The sequence below is a fragment of the Pezoporus flaviventris genome, unplaced genomic scaffold (genome assembly GCF_033815535.1).
Source record: "Pezoporus flaviventris isolate CSIRO_AGI_PZ_B2104156 unplaced genomic scaffold, CSIRO_AGI_Pfla_v1 ptg000007l, whole genome shotgun sequence".
Classification (NCBI taxonomy): Eukaryota; Metazoa; Chordata; class Aves; order Psittaciformes; family Psittacidae; genus Pezoporus; species Pezoporus flaviventris.
In genome coordinates, this window is record NW_026892555.1 from 12,245,659 (window position 1) to 12,253,699 (window position 8,041).

At 40.5% G+C, this 8,041-nt stretch overlaps 1 long non-coding RNA gene across 1 annotated transcript; it reads left to right on the forward strand.

The window, feature by feature from the left end:
- The first annotated feature begins 686 nt into the window (after positions 1–686).
- On the forward strand, positions 687–3,253 carry LOC133266305 (uncharacterized). The gene is made up of 2 exons (XR_009742315.1): positions 687–798; positions 1,947–3,253. It is a non-coding gene; the product is annotated as an uncharacterized LOC133266305 (long non-coding RNA).
- Positions 3,254–8,041: the final 4,788 nt, after the last annotated feature.

The following is an 8,041-nucleotide window of genomic DNA, read 5'->3' on the forward strand; positions in this document are numbered from 1 at the left end:
AAAGAGATGGATAAGATCCAGTGCTATTAGACAGTAAAATAGGATCTGCAAACATATAGCTCTGTAAAATAAACATTGAGAGTGTCTGCAAATATATGCACACAAATGAGAACCATTGGCTAAGCACTGGAGGAAGTTTAATATAGATAAATTATTCTTTTAGAAGACAGGCTTCAGTAAACAGATATACTCACAAACAGTTAAAAATCCAGTCACACAAGATAAAAAAAAAAAAAACAGAATAAAAACCCACTACTATTCACTCAGGCAGGCTCTGCAGAGCTGAAATGATGCTCATTTTAGAGGCTATTTAAATACTGTCAGTGTAAGCAGTGTGCCGTGTCCTAGAATGGATCCCATTGCTCCTCCTACCGCTTTCCACATGTTACTCTGACTGCTCTTTCTGGCATGCTCTGAGGTAGCATTCACTCTCTGTTCTTTGTCTTGTGTGCAGCCCCTGAGAGCACTAACCCAGTACCCTTTGCCTCCTGCCCAGCTCACCGTTAACTCAGCTAGTGGGGCTCTGGGATGTAAGCTCAGCTTATATATAGGAAGCTTTATGGGATAGCAGCTTACTTGGAGATAGCACTGTGCTAGAAGCATAATATTGCTCCTGATAAATAAGCTGGGAGATAACTTAGAATTGTTTGGAATATTTATGTGTGACATCACACTGGCCCAGGTCACTCAGGTGCCACAGCACACCTCAGTATGCAGGTCCATCCCCATCTCTAGGGAGCTTTCTTCCTGAACGAAGTTGAATGAAGGTGGTAATGTCTGAGCAGAGTTAACGTGGAGGTAGGTAAGTGTGGCCACCTTTCAGGTTGGCTTCTTTCTACAGCTCTGAATCAGGATCACAGGATGGTTTGGTTAGAAGGGACCTTAAAGATCATCTGGTTCCAACTCCCCTTCCACTGCCACTTAGGTCTTTCTTTAATCAGATTTAGAATTTCTAAGTTTTCAGGGCAAAGTATGGTAAAAAATACCAATTCAGATACAGCCAAGATCTCCTATTTTATAATTTTTTGTACTGCTCTGTTCTGTGTGAGCTGTTTGGAACAGGACACTTTTTTCTTACTGTTAAACACATGGCACCATTTTCAGAGACACCTAAATAATAAGACATTTAGCTAGACAATGCTTATTCCTATTTTGATTCAAACCTTGAGTTCCACTCTTCTCAAAGCAAAAGTGCAAACATCTACTTGTGATAGGGTGGAAACTACTTACAGCCAAGTTACCAGATATACTAGACATAAGATTTAGTTGAAGATGACCTTGCTTATTGCAGGGAGTTGGACTAGATGAGCTTTGAAGGTCCCTTCCAACCCAAACTATTCTATGGTTCTATTTTAACAGCAAGGATAACTAATACCTGGCACAACGTACCAAGATTACTGGTGAATTCTCCCCATGTGGGAATTTTAACATCTAGGGTTTTTTAAGGGGCAGGAAATAGTTCACAGGTGAATTCAGTCAGAGTGGGTCTGGACCCTGTTATCACCCTGATCTTTGTGGGTGGATGACTTTTTGTGAGTAGATAACATCATAAATTTAATGGCCTGCCGGCCATCAAATCCAAGAAGCTGCTTAATGTATTAATGGCAGAAGCTCCAAGACTGTGGTTTGAGTGTGGTGTCAGAAGAGCAGGAGTGCAGTTTAGAATAGGCCTTTTAAGGCAGTAGAAAGGCAGGTGGGCTCAGGCTGGCTGATGACAGAGGGAGCGGCTTGCAGATATATTCCTGAGACCCCCAAAAGTCCACTTAAAAGTTCAACCCTTTAATACTGTCCTTCCAGCAGCTCGCATCACTCTGGCATTTGAGACAAAGCTTTTGCTTTTCTAGGGACATCACAAAGTTAGCCTCCTCGCCTCCTTCCCTAGTTTTCATTCTCTCACTTTTTTTATTTCAATTTCAAATTCCACTTTTGGATTTTGTTTTCTCCAGGACAGCATAGAGCTCTATCTGGCTGGGCCAATTGACTAAACTTCAGAATGAACACACTAGGCTGAAAATTACTTCCAGGCTCTCCAAGAATCAGGTGGCTCCATAGCATCAAGGAGACTCTGGCTAGGACTGAGTCAGCAGAAGCACCAGCATTTCTTCCTGGGGGAACTGCAGCTGCAAAGCAGAACACGAAAACAAAACCACCAACAATAGCAGCTTCCATGTCAGCCAGATGAGTAATAGGAACATTTCCACAGCAACAGGGCTCTGTCTTCATTCAGAGGGTCCAAGAAATGTGATATCCAACAGGTCTCCATAGCTACCATGCAATACCTTTGCTGCTTGGTGGTGGTCTACAGACAACTGAAAAGGGGTTTGCTGTTAGAATCAAAAAGATGTCCCTAAAAGTGTGGGAAAATTGTATCTTTTTCCTCTGATTCTATAGGCCCTGAAGCCAACCTCTGAAAGGTATGAGTGGCTCCTTTTTTATTTAAGTTAAGCTCAGATATCTCAATGACTTTTTAGTGAACTTTCCAGTCCCTGAGGGGAATCATGTCATTAAGATCAACACAAGTGAATAGCAGAGTCTTGATTCTTTGAGCAGAAGAAGCCTGAAGTGAAATTTCTCTTTTCCTACCCCTGAGTAACATCACCCAGCTTGCCAGCAGAAATATTATTGCCAAGGGAGACAAACTTGCCACAGGACAGCTACTGACACCAGGGACTTCAAATTAAACCTAGAAGTCCCTCTGAACTAAATCCATGCTGGAGTGGGAATAGCCTGATTTTTTGGACAAAGGCTCAACTTTGCTTCTTTGACCCCGCTTTTTGCTGAGGGCATCTTACTTCTTTTCTTTTCTTGAGGAACTTTTGTGGGAAAAGTGTCTGCTTAGCTGTTTCTTTCCAGAAGTAGAGTAACTCTGCTAAAGCATCCTCCTGTCCTGTCTCCTTCTTAATCTTCACAAAGATGTCCAGGCAACCAATCCCCAGGTACACACATTCACCTGGGACCACTGCATGGACCAGTACTTCATTCTCCAATGGCAGTAGTCAGTAAATGTTCATATAAACCCAATTATTTTTCCTCTAAATCATCCAAAATCCCCAGGTTCTATTCACAAGCTTAAAGTTTCATACCATAATTCATTATTTCTCCCATGAGGCAAAAAAAATACTGTTATGTCACAATTCCTGTAATTCCCAATGACAATTATGACTAAGTCAGTGATCCTCATTAAAAATACACATTAATAAAACCAGTGGGCAAACCAGGCTGTTGGCTTGCTCTGCCCAGAAGAAAAAAGAGATTTTTGTGTCTGTCTCATCACAAGAGAAGCTTGGTTCACCTGAGCCGATACCACAAAATACAGGGTAAAGCCACTGTAATCATGAGAACGAAATGTAGTAGATCCAAAGGATTTAGGAGTACAAGCGTTTGGCTGTTCTGTGTACTGCTAAAAACAAAGCAATTTCTTAAAGCATAAATTCTTTTACTGTGCCATCAACAAAACTAAAATTTATTGGCTGTCATAGGGCTATCTGCTATTCTGCATGTTCTGTGGGGTAGAACTGGAAATATTTCAAAATATGGGCCTCTGGATTAGATTCCTTTGTGATGTATCTAATGAGATTATTGAATTATTTACTGTTCACATTATATTCTTTATGCTATTAGCAAATAATAACACATATTCAGGCTCCCATAAACTGTTTCTGTAGCTAAAATCCATTGATATCACTGTGTGTTCTTTGGTTGCAATGACAGAACTGTATAATAAATTATTCGGTTGTGCAAATCAAGGAAATTAGGACCACTGCAGAAGTTTGAAGTGCATGAGAAAAAACGAGGCTGCAGCACAAATGTTTGTTCAGCTCCCATGGTTTTTAAAAACATTGACCTAAAAATGAGGCGTTTGTACTGGGAACTGGAGCCAAACCCCACAACAGAACACAGCATACGCAGCGGTCAGACTGCGTATTGCTTTCTTCCGAGGTCACAACTGCAGGCCGAGAGAGCCAACATCTGCGATGCACGATAGATCCCTTGAAATACGAATGGTTTAGGCTTATTTTAGGGAGAGAGAGACATCTCCTGGACGAACTGTGAAGTTGCTATTCATGTTCTGTGTGCTCATTAACGCACAAAGAAAGTTACAATTATCTTCAATGTAGTTGATTGCTAGATAACAGGAGTTCTTCTGGTTCCGTATTTATTATTTCAAATGAATTTAAATGTGCTGTCATTCATATCAAGAGGAAAGTAACAATGTATCTACAAACAAAAGGAAAATGAGCTTTAGGAGCATGGCCCTACTGATAAAATAGGGAATTAAACTGCTTTTTTCTAAACCTTTCTTTTATAAACTCTTTACCACTTCAAAATCCTCTTAAAGCTCTGTAACTTCTTAGATTACTAGCCACATCATATTGCTGTTACTTAGAGGTATGTTAGTTTTCTCTTTTGTTCAGAATAAAATGTATTATGCTGCATTTTAAAGGCATTGCTTCTCATCTTTCCAGTATCTTACCATTTTCATGAGATGCAGCAGGTGAGTAGGAAATCTAATTATGTTTTCTATTAGCAGTAACTCCAAAGGCGATATGTGAAGTGTTGTCTAGGTGGTTATCTAAATAGTATCAGATTGGCTGAGCGTGAAGTCCCTGGCTATCACTCTTTCAGGAGAAGAACAGCCAATGTAGTTCACCTTTATCATATATTTTTGTTCCTCACAAGGAATTTCCTAGATAAATTCTCAGTGACACAGAAGCCAAACGACACGTTTGATACAGAGGTAGGGTTGTTATGCCTTATCCAGTTTTCACTGGATATTTTGTTTCCTGGTGTTATGTTAAGATAAAAAAAAAAAAAAAATAAGCTTTCTAATTTTATCAGCAATTCCTCTTAGAGGAATATAAGGGAAACAGAACCAATAGAGTTTCCATTGCACAATGAACAAATAGCTGCTTCTGTGGCTGACTGCTCCAAGGATCACATATTGATCCTTGAAAGGAAATCCTAGGTCCGTGCCTGTCTGAATTGCCTTGTCACATATGAAGGGAATATTAAATTGTGGCTAGAGGCAATCAGGGAGCAACAGTGAGAAGTTATATGTCTGTGTGTGGCAATTACTGCAACATTTCCAGTGATATACACTGGAAGAAAGGAACAGCCAAAGACAGATGGACAAGGAATGGAAAGTCATCACTGATTAGTTGTGAATATCAAGGACTTGCACCCAAATCCCTCCCACCAGGGTTTAGATGGAAATGAGCTGCTGCACTTCAGGATCCTCAAAATTCAAGCTATCATTGTAGACAAGGGAGACAGTGAGGCGATTCTGCCTATCTGTGTGTTAATTTGTCTCCCTGAGGTGCACCAGTGTGTTCAGTCCTGCTCCACTGACATCACCTCACCTTCATTAGGGATGTATCCTTTCCCTGCATTAAGATACTTCAGTTAAGTATCAAATCCAAAGTGAGGTAAATCTCTGCTTTGCTGTCAGTCCAGAAAAAAAAAGCACGCAAAATGTGGTGGCAGGAACAGCTGCGGACAAAAACCTAATGCATCTTTCTTTGAGGTTTAAGTTGTTTTTAATATTTATATATATTGCCAAGTAATACCATTCCTTCACATCCAAAAGCATTCCCTAAAGCAAATGATTATGTAGAAACGCAGTCAGACTAATGCAGTGCTATTCATACCACTAATCATACCTGAGTGAATCTGGATTCTAGATGTTTAATGTATGAAACTGCAGTGAGTTCACAATATTATAGTGGGAATAATTTTTAAAGTAACAGCTTATTTTTCCAAGTGCTTTCAAATGCATGTGCACTCTCAGATCTCTTTGAAATTTTCTGTCCCTCATCACAGTTCCAATTAGGCTTCACAGCCTTGATTTGTTGCCATTTCTTCAGTGAGTTTCCAAGACACATTACCCTCTCAAAGCATTTGATATCAGTTTCCTGCTTATGGCTTAAATCTCTCCAGTTTAATCACTGGATAAGCTTTGATCTTGGCATTCACTGCCTCTCAGCAAAAGAAATATTTAAAAGGTTATAAATACGTTGGTTGCAAAAGATGACTTACCAGTACCTCCTGAAGCAAATTGACATGACAGAACCAAGGCAGTTTGTGAGCCAACTGTTTTCAAGATGAAAATTATATCCATGTACCAACAGTGCAATTCCTACTCTGCTGTATCAGCATCCTTGTAAATTCGCCTCCTGGATATACCCAACCTGATACACTCGTTCAAGGGAGTCAGGCCAGATCCTGCTGCCTGGCTGTGACCTGAACTCCTGAAAAACCCATTTCTTCCATCTGTATATGCAAAACCAGACTTCAGCATAACCAGGCCATGCTGGGACACACTGATGAAACACACAGTCCTTTTAAGAAGCGTTTGGTCCCACTGATTCTGTTACCTTCCTGCCATTAGTATACAGGTAACAGGGATTTAACCTCATTTAGCAGCATCACAGAATGATGGAAGGGACTTCTGGAGATTATCTAGTCCAACCCTTTGCTCAAGCAGGGCTACCTAAAGCAGGCTGCACAGGATGATGTCCAGACAGCTTTTGAGTATCTCCAAGGATGGAGACTCCACAAGTTCCATTTATTGTTTTTGAAATAAGAAGTTATTTTAGCAAGGACTGTTTCCATGTTTATGACCTCAGGAACATCTGCACCAGCACAGCTGAGAGGGCGTTTAATTGCAACAGGAAAAGAAAGAGTGTAAAGAAACATGTAGCCAGTAGGCAGGAACTTTTAAAGCTAGCTTTGTCTCCAGGATGTTATTTAGCTACATTATGGGTCTGAATGGGAGCCAAGTTTCTGAAAACAACAAACAGTTTTCCTAGGTACAGAGGTAGAGTTACGCAGAGAACAATGTATATCTAGGAGCCTACAGCATGCATTCAGCCTGTTGGTACTGCAGGCTGTGGCCATAAAATGTTTATAGAGATAAGGCAGATGGGAGCATCTTGAGAGGGAGGGAACCAAACTCGGGAGGGACTGTCATTTAGGTACAGTGGCTGGAAAGAGCAAGCACCAAGACATCTCTCCTTCAATATGCCTTAGCTCTACTTCCACCCCTCCCCCCTTATCTCCCTCAGACTCCTCCTGAAAGAAGAGGACTTGGAAAAGAAAGAGAACCTGAGGCAGAGGTAGGAGCAGGAGTGGGGTATCTCAACACCCAGTCCTCCAGTCCTAGCCCTTCCCTTCTTTGCTGCTGATGCCATCAGAAAGACTAGCTTCCCTTGTAACCTCCATCTTATAGAACATGAAGCAAGAAGAACTCCTTCTATGAATGACAGTAAATTCTTTTGACCCCTCCTGCTACCTACTAGACCACTGCCTAGAGCCTCTTGCCTTCCACTTTAGAACACCTCCAACCCTTCCCAAAGACAAGATTCATCTTTCTGCAGTGCTCCTTTTCCTCCAGTTGTAAAGGTCCCTATTGCAAAACAGCTCTTGCACAATTCTTGGTCCATTCTTGTTGCTTGTTTTTAGATCTGTTCAGCTTTAACAGTCCTGACAGCAGTTTTTGAGCAGTTATTGCCAGTTAGTTTTTTTTTTGCTAAAGAAGTGTGAAGGGAATAGTAGAGATGCTTGTGGTTTGCTTTCTTGCATAACCATTTATCATTTGCACTTTATGACCTTTTTTGATTAATGTTTTATTCTACTTGGCTTGTAAGAAGTTGCAGCAGTTTCCAGATTTTATGTCTCTATATACCATTAAATGTCATGCTGGCTTTCTACTTCTGGGCCTGATCATGATGGATTGTGGTAGCAAAGCCTCATAGGAAATTAATGCATTGGCCATATTGGCTTGTAATTCTTAACAGGTCTATAAATGAAACAAACTTCTTTTTCAATATGTTAAAAATGATAGGATATTTTTTAAACATTATGTAGTCTATACAATAGTATGTATGTAATTTTGATAAAGTCATTGTACTGAGCTGTAACATATTTCAGAACTCTTGGTTCTGAATAGTCAAACCTACTTCTCTCTAGGGACATGCAATAGGAACTCAAGCTCTGAAGAACTTGTCGGTTATTTCAGTGTCAAGTCTGGGAAAATCCTTCA